At 30.7% G+C, this 15,011-nt stretch overlaps 1 protein-coding gene across 3 annotated transcripts in view; it reads right to left on the bottom strand.

The window, feature by feature from the left end:
• Positions 1-14,655, bottom strand: part of nolo (ADAMTS-like no long nerve cord) — a 2,006,971-nt gene extending 1,992,316 nt beyond the window's left edge. For all 3 annotated transcript variants that reach the window (XM_072535059.1, XM_072535060.1, XM_072535061.1), the window contains exon 1: positions 14,457-14,655. The gene's annotated coding sequence lies outside the window, so the exon portion shown is untranslated. The remainder of the gene's footprint in view (positions 1-14,456) is intronic.
• Positions 14,656-15,011: the final 356 nt, after the last annotated feature.

The raw sequence follows: 15,011 nt of genomic DNA, 5'->3' as shown, positions 1-15,011 counted from the left end.
TTTAAATATTTATAAATTTTGCTCAATATATTACAATATATGCGGCTGGTCATACAAGGGAAGGTGGAAGGCAAAAGAGGACCGGGGAGAAGACGCACGTCCTGGCTGAAGAATCTGAGACAATGGAGTGAAAAACATCAACAGAACTTTTTAGAACGGATGCAGGTAGAGTCAAATGGGCCATAATGATCGCCAATGTTCTTAGAGATGGGGCACGTTAAGAAGAATATTACAATATGTTACTTAACTGCCCAGTGTCCGTTTTATAATTTAAAGTGTTTTTATTTTTGTTAATGAGATACATCTCATTTTTTGGAAAAAATATATACTGAGCATATATTTTTATATACTGCTTGGAAAAATATACTTGCGCAGTAGTTGAGCACTATGAAAACACCGGTCATATGCTAGACTATAACAAAGCTCACATTTTCACACAGGTTGATAACTACAAAAATAGATTATTTCTTGATATGTATCACATTACCAAAAATAAAAACACTTTAAATTATAAAACGGACACTGGACAGTTAAGTAACATATATTGTAATATATTGAACAAAATTTATAAATATTGAAAAGCTATTGAAACATTCACCTTAATAACAACTAACCTTAACAATTCATCAAAGAAATATCATTCTTCTAACGTTTCTTTTATTGTTATTTTTATTTTTACATTTGAAGTAATTTTAATTTTTTTTTTCTCGTATTGCTGTAACGAACGTGATTAAGACAATTTAATCTTGATATTCATTACATACTTTAATGTCAGTTTTTATTTGTGAGATCTTTTAATTTCTGTAAGTGTTTTTTAAATGTATTTGTACGCCTTTTTTGAAATGTTAAAATTGTTTTACAGTGTACTACTGATGAAGCTATCAAATAAACAGCGAAATATTGAGTTTCTTAGAAAAAACATTTACTTTTATTATTCACTCACATTTTCTTTTTCCCATTATATATACCTATATATATATATATATATATATATATATATATATATATATATATATATATATATATATATATATATATATATATATATATATATATATATATATATATATATATATATATATATATATATATATATATATATATATATATATATCCATCAGATATTAAATTTTATCAACATTATACGAGGTATGTAAAAAATTATGAAATTTGCTCAAGAATAAAGTACCTTTATATTACACAATATCGAGAATTTGTATATGGAAAAGTTGTTTCTTATTAAAAACTATGTGTTAATATATAATAACATCCCTGTTTTTAAAAAGAAAAATTGCATTTTTTTTTTTAAATATTGATACCCAACATTTCTAATTTTTATTTATTACAAATATGATACTGAACTCTTCCGTTCAGATAAAAAATGATTTTTAAATAAAATAATTTTCACAAAACAAAATACATTAAATATCTAATTAACATTAAAGAGTTATAACCTTTTTTATCGGAACGGAAGAGTTATCATATTTGTAATAGATAAAAATACTATTCAGTATCGGTAATTTGACAAAAATTTGCATTCTTTTTTATTAGAAAAGTATAATTACATATTAAAACATAGTTTTTTTATTTAAAACAACTTTGCATAATACAAATTTTCAATAGGGTGAATTATAAAGCTACTTAACTTATTTTTCATAAAATTAATAATGAAAGAGTTAATATATTTGTAATGAATAAAATCATGTTGAGTATAAGTAATTTGACAATTTTTTTTTTAATTAGATAGATGTAATTACTATTAAAACATAGTTTTTAATTTCAAACCAGATATTTCTATTTTAAGAACAATCTTGAAGTCTTTCTCTTTTACGTCTTCCGGTCGGATTCCTTTTAAATAATCTACTGGGCCGTCTACTTTCTTTCATCCTTAGAATATGTCCAAGCCACTTAAGACTCTTTCTTTTTTTTCTATCATTTAACGTATCTGTGGAATTTAAGATATTAATGTCTAATAGCCTAGTTGGTAATTCTGTCACGCCTTGATATTCTGGCGCTTTTTTGAAAAGAGTTTATCTCTACTACATCTATATGTTTCTCTTTGTTTTAGCATTTAAGTCAAGACTTCAAATTACTTTCTTTCCCTATTCCAGTGGTATCTAATTTTCTGTTGTCCTCCTAGCTTATCTGCACTCAACAGTACTTCTAGATATTTAAATGATGTTACTTGTGTTATTTCCACGTTGTTGTCAATCACATCGGTAAAATTAGCTTCAGAGTTAAACACTTAATATTTTGTTTTTTGCAAACTTATGTTGAGTTCCCATTCTTTATATTCTCCGTACAGTCTGCTGAGCATACATTCCAAAACATTGGAGTCCTGTGCTACAACAGCTGGTCATCTACGAAGTTATTGCTGCTTAAATAGCCGTCCTTCACTGATATCTCCATACCGGCGCAGCTGCGTTTCCACTGATATAAAACTATTTCTAAATTAACACTATTAAACAAAGGAGATAGACTGTATTATTTTTTAACAATCTAATTGTAAATATCACTTTCGTTAACATATTTCTTTCAAAATATTAACTATCGCCTGCTCAACTTCAAGTTCATGTAAAACTAACCATAATTTTGACCTAGGTACGTTATCATACACCTTTTTTAAATTAATAAAGGGGATAGCCGTTTCTTTTTCCATAAAATGTCGTTTTCTATGATTTGTTATGTAAGAAAGAGAATATTAGCACATTTTAAGTATGTTCTTTACTATCTTACAGAAGAGTCTACTTGAAGTTCTGTTAACCAACAATCCTCTGTAGTTTGCAATATCCATTCGTTTTCCTTTCTTGTATAAGAAAGTTATCATTATTATTGTATGATATGTTTTATTGATATGTTTTATTGGTGTTTTACATTTATTTATATATACATTATCTATTACATAATCGCGTTAAATGGTGTATTAACTGGTCATCTCCATACTTTATCATTTTATATATTCTTATTTCATCTTAACAGATTTTCATAATAAAATTTCCAAGTTTAAATCAGAATAACGTTGAGAGTCCGTTTTGTATGGTTGGTTTTCATCTTTCTTATTGATCTCCATACTTTAGTGGAGTGCGAAGCTTCTGTTCTCTTTAATGTTTAACTACAATCAAAAACAATGTTTTAAAATAAAACGAGCCCAGAATTTTCATCAAGAGCTGATAAAAGAAGTCTTTTTCTTGAATTTGGGTACTTAATGATTTCAAAAATAATATTTTTTACTTGTGGTTTTAAGCCGTGAAAATCGGAATTTTACGTTTTAAGTTTTAAATTATTTATAACCCGAAAACAATCAACTTTAGAGAACACTTACAACAGATCTTATTTGGTAATGATCTACAAAATCTTGAAAAAATGAATCTAATAAAGAGCGTATGGCAGGGCGGACGATCATTTGTACAATGAGAATTTAAACCAGCAAAAATTTGTGCCATAGATCTTGTTTCTCAGCACACGCTGCAGCCCGAGCACTTTTCCTGTCATAAGCGCTTCATTAACGATTAGAAAACAATGTTATACTTATTGCAAAATGATATAACAAGATTTAAACTTAAATTTAAGTCCTTGGTGATTTCAAAAATAATATTTTTTATAGTTATCTTTTTGAGTCTTGAAAATCGTAATTTTGCGTATTTTTCAGTTTTAAATTGTTTATAACTCGAAAACTATCAAGTTTACAGAAAAAATACAAGAAATCTATTTTGTTTGGAATGGCCCAAAAACTTTTTTAAAAATTTGTTCTGACAAAAAAAATTGATTTGTAGAATTTGTTTAAATAAAAATAGTTTAACAACATTTTAACAACCTTTCGCCTGGGCACCCTTTTGAACCTTATTCTGGGGTATCTCATGAAAGTATTTCATATTTTCCGAACGAACAAGAGCTTTTCGCCTTGTCTATAAACACGTTTTTTCTTGACAAATTTTGCACACTAAGTACCTAGTTTTTAACTAATTTTACTTAATGAAACTACTTTTACTTAATGAAAATACTTTAATATTAATTAATATTGAGTATTTTTAGGGAAAAAAATTTGCCATGGCTAAATGGGCTTGGGGCGGACATGTTGCCAGATTAACGGATGATAGATGGACCAGAAAGATTCTGGAATGGCGACCAAGGCAAGAGGAATATCGAAGCAGAGGACGACCACCGACTAGATCTTCTTTTTCTTTATGTGCCGTGCTTGTATTCAAGCGTTGGCTATCGTCATATTGACAAGCTGATGAAATGATTCTCGGTCGGCAGCTAGATGAAACAGTTCCTCGACCGTTCGGTCTGTCCATTGTCTAATGTTACGCAGCCAGGACAGTTGTTTTCTTCCGACCCAACGTTTTCCTTCGATTTTGCCCTGAATGATTAACCGGAGTAAACGATATTTAGGTCCTCTCATTATATGACCGAAGTATTGGACCTTTCTCATTTTGATGATGTTGATCAATTCTCGCTCTTTGTGCTCGGTCTCTAGCACGCGTTCGTTAGATATGTGTGCTGTCCACGGGATTCTGAGCATGCGAGGGTAACACCATAACTCAAACGCTTCTAATTTGTTAAGATTTTTTATTTTTGTTGTCCAGGTTTCACATCCATAGAACAAAGTGGACCAGACGTAGCACTTCAATACTCTTAGAAGTGTGGTCAACGACAGACTTCTACTACATAATACAGAACGCCAGTTAATAAAGTATTTCCGTGCGAGTTCTATTCTGGTCAAAATTTCCTCGTCACTTTCAACCCTGCAGTCAATCCAGCTACCCAGATATCTAAAGTGTTCCACCCTTTCCAAGATTTTGTTATCTAATCTTAGTACTGAGTCTTCGATATTAATTTTTCCGACCACCATCCATTTTGTTTTTTTTGCGTTGATTGTTAAACCCTTTTTAGTGCATTTGTTGTCTACAGCATTCAACAGGGTTTGAAGATCTTCTGGACTCTCTGCCATTATTGCGGTGTCATCGGCGTATCTGATGTTGTTAATAATTTCACCACCGATCTTAACACCTTCGCGGCGATTATTTAACGCTATTTCAAAAACTGGTTCAGTGTAGGCATTAAACAACATCGGTGACATAACACATCCCTGTCTGACACCACGCTTAATAGAAACTTTAGCTGAAACCTCTTGGTCCACCTTAACACATCTAATCACAATCTAATGTCATACATGTCCAGACCAACTGAGTCGAAGCATTGAAATAATAATGTATGTGGTATTCTATCAAAGGCTTTTTCGAAATCTATAAAACATACGTAAATATTTTTCCTAAACTCAATGCTCTTTTGTAAGAGTATTCGCATGCAAAAAAGAGCTTCTCGAGTACCCATACCGTTTCGGAAACCAAACTGCTCATCACCAGTTATCCCCTCACAACCGACTAGATGGACGGATGATACATCGGGCGCATCACCACAAACTGGATGCAAGAAGCACAAGATAGGAATAGGTGGAAAATTTTACAAGAGGCCTACGTTCAGCAGTGGAAAAATATAGGCTAATTGATGAATGATTTTTTGGGAGAGTTCTAACTATATGTATTCTGACTTTGACATTAATTTTACAATTTTTTTAATGTTATAAATCTTCTGGCACTAAATGATAAACAATTTTTACATTATACTTTACTTTATTTTCAAATTTCAGTATAAAATTAAGTTGTAAAATAACTAGAGACCTACCTTACCCTGGTCTACTTAGAATTTTTTTTAAAAAATATGCCCAGAACAACCCCTGTGCGAGAAAAGTTTAATCCTTGTCCTAATTTCAAAATGTTTATTATATTTAATGCTCAAAAAAGATTGCGCTAAAAAAATGTTATTTATTATCATAATAATTTTGGTCAGACTAAGATAACTTTACACTAAAAAAAATTAAAGAATAGCTAGACTTAATGCACACTTCGTTTTTGGCTGCATGTACTAATCTTAAAGCCAAACAAAAAAGTGTAGCACTAAATGATAAGTGGAATCGAGATCTAAAAATAAAAATAAAAATTGAGGAAGTCAGAAACATGTGCACCAAATGGAAGCAAATTTATCTGCAACCGAAAACTAAACCTTATATATCCGAATTAGATTTATTATAAGTTATGTTTGTTCTTCTGTAGGGAGTTACACATAAAAAATCATCAAGAACTGACATAACCAGAAAGCAAAAATAAGAAATAATGATTAAAAAAACAGACCTCGTACCTAGGCCACATAATTACATAAAGAAATGACAAAAATTTAACTTGATACAGCTAATAATTGAAGCAACGATGAAAAGTAGCAGGGTCATAGATAAAAGAGCAATGGCATGGTTTCGTAATAACATAAGCTTGAGCAGGCATGAATGTTTAACAAATATTAAGCGATGAACAGAATAGAAAAACTTTTGATGTAGTGATCGCGAACCTCCAATAATGGAGTATACCTAAGGAAAAAAGGTATATTCATTAAAAACAATGTTGTACACCTCTTAAATATTTGTTTAGAGCCAAACTCCTTGCATTTTAATAGAGCCATATATATCATCCATTCCAAGATGGCGGAAAGTAAAAAATGTGCCATCACCTCTCTCTGTAGTAAAAGAGGTAGATTTTGAAGAGAATACATTTAAATGTTCTTAAACTAAGCCTAAAAAAACAATCGTTTGTATAGTATGTGGAAATAGTTATCACATCTTATGTGTTACAAAGTGAAATTCTTCAAGATAGGGGATTCACGTGTAATTTGTTGCCAAAATAGTGATGAACAACCCATCGAATCATTTAGTGCCATAGCGATAGAAAATCAGTGGTTAAAAAGGCTGTTAGCTGAAAGATAATAAGTATAATTTATTATTAAATAACAATAATCCATTAAAATCAAATAATGAACATTTGCTAGAAAAATTAAATTTATTGAAATAAGAAATAACCAGAACCATAACACCATAAAAACCCAACACAACTGTTAATGAGGGTTTAATAAAAACTCAAGGTAATGAAGATAAGACGGCCAGTATCCAGTTAACGAATTCTAAATACAAAATGATACAAAACAAATAATGAAACTGACTCAAATAAAATTTTTAATGATAAAAACACCAAACATGTTGAAAGGCATTCCAATATACAGGGCATTTTAAAAATTACTACAAACGAATTAAATGCATAATTAATGTAAATTTAAACCAAACAATCGTGTGACTACATGACAAATTTAACTGTTGAGAATAAGGAAAGCACAAAAATGAATCTTAATCATATCACAACGGGTAGTTCAGAGAATAAAACGAACGATGAGGAATATCAGATTGTGAGAAAAAAATGTAAGAAAATAATGGGAACTGGAATTGGTGATAAGGATTTCCATGGAAAATCCGAAAAACCAGACAAAAAATTGTGGCTATTCATCTCAAAAGTTCCGGATAGTGTAAATGCGGACCACATCAAGAGTTTCATAATAACTAAGACAAACTGTGAGGTTATACAAGTAAAATTGTTACCAACTGACCATAAAAGAAGGGATAATCAATGTTTTATGATAGGTGTACTACCTGACTTAAGGGAAGAAATTTAAAATCCTGCTTTTTGGCTGAAAAAAATTGGCATTGAACGATTTAACTTTAGGTTAGGAAGAAGATTTTTAGATCGAGAGCATCACAATAGAGGTCTATCAACTGGAGAAGATAGACCAGGTTTTTTTTAGTCAAGTAAATCCAAGAGAAACGTTACTTTTATCATCACCAGACAGTTGTTTAAAAATATTGCAACTAAATGCTCAATCTTTGACAAATAAGTTACTCAAACTTGAAGTCTTAACATTGCAAGAAACACCTGATATAATTTGTCTATCAAAACATTGGTGTACTGAAGAAAACATCCAATTTATGACCCTGAATGGATTCAACATCGTCTCTTATTTTTGTCGAAAGTTCCATATCCATGGAGGATCCATCATCTACATCAAAGCTGATAATAAATTCAAAACATTAGACGTCTCTAACTTTAGTGAAGAAATTGTGTGTGAGTGCTGTGCGATTTCTCTGTTTATAGCCAATAGGAAAATTTGTGTTATTGTATATATATTGTATGTTTATCCTTTGCCATCAGAAGTTTAGAGTTTTCTGTGTAAATTACATAATATATTGGATCTACGCAGTGCAGTAAGTCATATCATGATATTTATATTTGTGGGGATCTAGATATTGGTTAGTTGTCATGTCTAATAATAAGAAATCCTTTTACGAGTTTTTAGTAAGTTATAATCTTAGAGTCACGTCTGAGGTTCCTACAAGAGTTTTTGTAGATAAAGTGGGTAGATGATGTGGGTAAAACATCATCTACAAAATTGGACTACATATTGACAAATATCGAACCACATCTTTATAAATCAAATGTTTTCGAGGGGCACTTCAGTGATTTTCGCTACGGTATTTTCACTTAGTGTAAATTTGCAAGCCAATAAAGTGTCGAAAAAAGATAAAAAAAAACTTATCAGTTACAGGGATACGTCAGATGAAAATATGTTGATGTTTAAAGCAGGGATTTCTTCTACAGTTTTTAATGAAGTTTATTCACAATTGAATGCTGAATATGCCACAAATTCATTTGTTAGCATTTTAGATTACAATCTAAATTTATATTGTCCAATAAAAACACGGTATAAAGCACACAAAACAAATAAGGCTACATGGGTAACAAATGGGGTAAGACACGCTAGTGAAAAACTAAAAAATTTACACTGGATAGCAAAAAATATAGGAAGTCTCGAGTCTCAAGATACCTATAAACAGGCAAAAAAAGAATATAATTCTCTATTAATAAATACTAAAAAAAAACTTTCATAGTGAATTAATTAATCAATCTTACAATATACCAAAAACAATTTGGAATTTAGTAAACAGTGAAACCGGTAGGCAAAAGAATAGGTCTGATATTATTATTCTACATTATGATAATAAAATTATTACCAAGTCTTGTGATATTGCTAATTCGCTTGCCTCATATCTTACTACAAGTACAGAATACAATCTTTAACCCATTTAGTTAATCTCTCAATAACAACCAGCCAATTTCCATCCATATTTAAAATGGTAAAAGTTATTCCAATGTTCAAAAAGAATGACCCTCATGATATTTCAAATTATAGACCAGTATCTGTCCTTAGCATAATTTCCAAAGTAATAGAGAAGGTTGTATACAACAGAATGTTAAATTTTATAGAAGAATACAATTTATTAACTCCAAACCAACACGGCTTTAGATAAAAAAAGTCAACACTCACAGCTGCATGCAGGTTGTTTAAGCGTATTTATGATGAATTAGATAGTAGAAACCACGTAGCAGAACTATTTATTAATCTATCTTTGATAAGAGCTTTTGACTGCTTAGACATAACACTTATTTGCAATAAATTATATAACGTTGGTTTTCGAGGGATATTTTTAGAATGGGTAATAAATTTCTTAACTGACGGGAAGAGTGTTGTTAAAATGAAAAAATCAAGCTCAGAACCATACACGACAAATAAATGAGTACCACAGGTATCCGTGCTGGGGCCATTATTATTTCTAATTTTTATTAACGACCTACCAGATCACACAAGGGCACTTTTAATATCAATGTTTGCTGGTGATACCTCGTTAATAGTCTCTGCACATACACTGAAGGAACTAAAAATTACAATGAAGACTGTTGTTGACTGCTTTATACGCTGGTGTAATACCAACAGACTAATATTAAACATTGACAAGACGGAAATTATTTATTTTCATTCATACAACTCATCTAACTATGACTATATCTTAATATGTTATCTTCAACTCACTCTACAAAGTTTTTGGGTGTGTTCATTCATTGATTATAATTTTAAATGGTCAGAGCAAGTGAATTCAGTGAACATGAAATTGAATAAAGCTTTCTATGCTATATCTAGAATCAAAAACACACTACCCATCTCGGCATTAATGAACGTTTATTATAGCTTTGCTTACAGCCACATGTGCTATAATGTAATTCTGTGGGGGAATTCAGTATATAGTAACAAAGTGTTCACTACCCAAAAAAATTATCCGTAAAATTTTTAATTTGGATTATCAACAATCTTGTAAACCAATTTCTATTAAACACCAAATTTTAACTTCCTACTGTCTATATATCTATAAATGTTTACTTTATGTAAAAGAAGAAATCAATACATTTCCAGTAAATTCAGACAATCACTATTACAATACAAGAAGTGCTGAATCTTAACGAGTTTCTAAACACAGAACATCCAAATTTCAAAATTGCTTCAGATATATGGGACTGACCTTATACAATCATTTGCCAAAAACTGTGAAAGAAATACCACTTTCCCCTAAATTTAAAAAAAAAATGTTAAAGATTTACTCTTAGAAAAAGCATATTATTCTATAAATTAATATCTTGAGGACAAACTGCAGTAGCTTCATATTTTACTTGTAAAAATGTTATTTTATATATTTTATGTTTTGTGAATTTGGTTACACTGTGAATATTGTATTATACACATTAATGTTTTTTTTATATACCGAATTCTGTAGTGACGTATCCTATACTTTTATTTTGAATGTCTTAAAGGATCAATAATAAAGTATGACTATGACTATAAAGGCATGTTGACAGAAATATTTATGTAAGATACCAAATGTGCAACTCCCAATAGTACAATAGTAAAAATTTCCTTTATTGGAATTCGTATCGATAGCGAGATATGAATTTGAAGATAATGAACAACGTTTAACCTGATGTTAAATTTACAATAAAAAATGAGCAAAAAAAAATAGATAGAACCTACCATATCTATGTTTCGTGAAGTTTGAAGGCATTTCACACAGTAAAATTAAATGTTGTTATTCACTTATTGTATGCAAGACAGATATCTCTAAGAATAATAAAAACGATCGAAAATATCTACCAAAACAAAACAATAAAAGTAAAAGTGGAAGAAAAACTAACTAATTAAATTTAAGTCCTATATTGTTTAACCTGATCATGAATGAAATAATTAAAAAGTAAGAACTAAAAAGTATACCAAATGGGAGAAAAACAACTTAAAATAATCTGCTATGCAGACGACGCAATACTAGCCTCTCAAAGTGAAGATAATTTAAAAAGTATGCTGCAAAAATTTAATATAACCGGCAGGAAATTTAACATGTTAATTTACCCAAATAAGATAAATTACATGGTTAAGCAGAAAATTTACTGAGATGTTAATTACTGAGCTGGAACGTCAAATAATAGAACAGTGATGGACTTTAAATATCTAGCCATTGCACTATCTCTAGCTACGCAAAGCTCGGAACAGAAATGTACGATCAAGTAAATAGAGCAAACAGAGACGCAGACTGCCTGAATATAATAATATAGAGAAATAAATATACCTATCAGAAAAGAAATGAAAGGCAGAATTTACAAAACAGTCATCAGACCAATAATGACATACGCGGCAGAAACACGACCTAATACAGAGAGGACAAAAAAAACGTTGCAAACAGCAGAGATGAAAACTCTTACAAAAAATGTATGATAAGACACTATGGGACAGAGCAAGAAGTAGAGATATAAGACGTAGATGCAAAGTGGAGACTGGGTAAGAAAAAAAACGTAGTAAAGACGACGAAAGACGTTTTCCCAATAGGAAGACGATTAGCAGAAGGCCACTATAACGATGGAACGACAACTTACTGGAGGCACGAAGAAATACGGACAGTGTCATGTTATCAAGACACAATAAAGGAATATAAGTATTGTCCAACCAATAACCGGTAATATTGCAAACTCTGAAGAAACAATGTATTAATACATATCCAAAGATTATCAATTCGTATTTGGTACAGCTGGTTCCTAAAAAAACCGATACGACTTTTAAAGCGTATTTTGTAGAAAATTGAGCAGTGTATTTTGAAGGATAAATACTTATTATTTACATACTGTCACTGTCACTGCCAAATCTTAAAATTTGTCAAATAACTTATTATATTCGACCTCAAAAATGGCTCCACATGCTAGCAAAGATCTAAAAGCAAGAATTGTAACGAAATTACAAGATAGTTGGTCACTATCTGACATAGAGAACCATTTCAACTTAAGCAGAACAACAGCTTTTAACATTAATAAAAGATGGAGAGAACAAAAAACTCTCGAAAGAAAACAAGGTTCTAGAAGACCAAAAATATCTACTGCTCATTAAGATCATACGCTTTGGAGAGATTAGAAAAGAATCCTTTTAAAGATGCGAAGACTGCAAGAGTTATGTTACAGTTTGCGGGAATAAAGACAACTTTCGCAGAATTAAAGCATTGCGTCTTAGGTGCCGAACTACAGCAAAAAAAAAAAAACAAGCTCTTACTCCACAACAGAAGCATCCAAGACTTATATTTGCTTTAAACTATCAGCTACAAAATTAAGATTTTTGGGACAATGGGTAATATTTACAGTTGAGAAAATTTTTCAATGTTCCACAAAGGGCAAAATTGGGGTGTATAGACCAGATAATAATAGATTTAATCCTCTATATGTTGATAGATCTCGAGCAGCTGGTTATTTTAGCGTCAATATATGGGGATGAATTTTATCTAGAGGAATGGGAATGGTATGGCGTATTGATGGCAGGTTTGTTGGGCAGACTTATTTGAATATACTAAAAAACATCATGTTTCCCAGTGTAGAACAGTTGTATCTGGAAAATAATTTTATCCTCCAACAAGATAATTGTCCTGTTCACACTGCAAATATAATAAACCAGTGTCTCCAGAATAACAACATCGAAACCTTACCATGGCCCAGCTATAGTCCAGATTTAAACCCAATCGAGAATGTGTTATGGTTATTATAAAACGATTGTATCGGCGTAATTTTATATCTCAAAATGCTGAAGATCTGTGGCACGGTATAGAACAGGTTTGGGGAGAGCTCTCTGAAGAAGACAATTTCATAGTTTCTTTTACGTAGATAGACCGAAGACTACAAGCTGGTATCAATGCTGATGGAGATATTACAAAAAATTAATTTTATTTTCACATACCTAAATTTAGTATAATTTGGGTCTTCCAGACCCTCGCTCTCTTTCGAGAGTTTCTTATTCCTTCATTTTTTATTAATAGAAAAACTGTGGTTCTGCTTAGGCTAAAATGTTTTGCTGCCTCTGATAGTGTCCATTAATCTTTTAATTTGGCTACAATTCTTGCTTTTATATATTGTTTAGTTAAGTCGTTTGTTTTATTCCTTAATAATTATAAAATAAAAACTATCATTTATATACTCTATAAAATGCAGGAATTCAAAAGAATATCAAAATTTAGACCTTAATAATTATTACAATTTATGAATTAACATATGTAATCAATTGTTTGTTTGTTTATTTTATTATTTGTCATAATAAATATAATATAATGTCAGACCAATCAAATACACTGCTCAAAATAAACAAATCCTAAGAGTCGTATCAGTATTTTCAGAAACCAGCTGTACATATAATATCTACATAAAAATAATAAAGAGATTATTTAATCGATGTCCGAGAGAATACAAAATCTCTTGCATTATATGAGGAGAAGTCTACATAGGTCAGAGAGGAAAAAGTTTTAAGTAGACGAATACCTAAGCATAGAGCTAGTTTTGCATGAACCAACCGTTCAATTACAAATATATCTTTGATCTCTTCTAAATTTTAATATATTTTAAATACTGAGTTTAAAATTTGACGAAACTAAACATGATGGTTAATTACATTCTGTGGAAGTTTTTTGAAGTTACGTTTCCTGTTACATCATTGAACATATATCTAATTACATAAATACATAGTACCTATACACGAATTATTCTATGTACATATTTAAGCACTAAATACTAAACGAAAAATTTAATATTTATGTAAAATAAAATATAAGATAAGAAACTCAAGAACGTTTTTGGGCAAACCGATATTTTTACTACAAAACTAATTTTTGATTTATTTTTTTTTGTAGAGTTCTAAACAGAAAAGTTTGCATACTTCCATAAACTGGTAACATAGACGATAATTTAATACATCTTATAGAACCATTTGTCTAATATTTGTTTTATAATTATTGTAAACGAAAAGTTTTCTCCAACGTTAAAAAGCGAAAACAATATTTTATGTGCCTATCAGATATGACATAGCACACGATAGCACACATATCGCTAATAATGTTCTACATGAACATGTTTGGTTGTGTTATCTATGATATCCTATTATTGTAAGTATGACAGATTAGATTTGTTAATCAATTAAGAAACTAATCAACTTATTTGAATTGAAAAAGGACTTAACTAGTTTAAATTTCTTTCTTTATTTTAATTTTTTTTTAAAAACCTGTAAAAAAATAAATAATATTATTTATTAACCGAGAATAAAAGTTATTACAAAATATGTTCTGAGTTAACCGTGAGGAACTGTTTGTATAAAAATCCGCATGCAAAATACAATACACATACCAGTATAAAGTACAGAACTAAGGAAAGAATCCGAAAAAGTCAAACAAAAACAATCACTGTAAGTGTTTAAATTCGAACAAATCTCACACCGAGCCTACAAAAAACGCTGCGTCAAAGTCAAAAAGTTCCAAAAATGTAGTCGACTGTGATCGTCACGCGCGCACGTTATTCGTATGTTTTTGGGGCACTAGACGCGATGCTTTCCTCCCATCGAGACGGCCGAGAAACGAATGCTATTGCCGATCACCACACTACTTGCTTGCGGCACTCTTGCCACGAGCGATACGATGCGGTATCGACCGCGGCATCACATCAACCCTGTATTTCTTCAATTTACATAGTAGGCCGCTTGCCACGACTTTTTTCTTTGCGCCGTCTTCGATTTGCGATTGTTTTCATAGCAGTTATGATTTTAGTGGCGCCGCTATCAATTTTAACGTTTCAAAAGAAAAAAAAATTTGATTGCAGCAATAAACATTTTTGATGTCCATAAAATTGCTGAACAAAAATTTGAAAACATGACACATTATTATTTCTTAAGGCTTTTGGAAAATC

This window comes from Diabrotica undecimpunctata, chromosome 6 (genome assembly GCF_040954645.1).
Source record: "Diabrotica undecimpunctata isolate CICGRU chromosome 6, icDiaUnde3, whole genome shotgun sequence".
Classification (NCBI taxonomy): Eukaryota; Metazoa; Arthropoda; class Insecta; order Coleoptera; family Chrysomelidae; genus Diabrotica; species Diabrotica undecimpunctata.
This window is presented reverse-complemented; position numbering and strand designations above follow the sequence as displayed.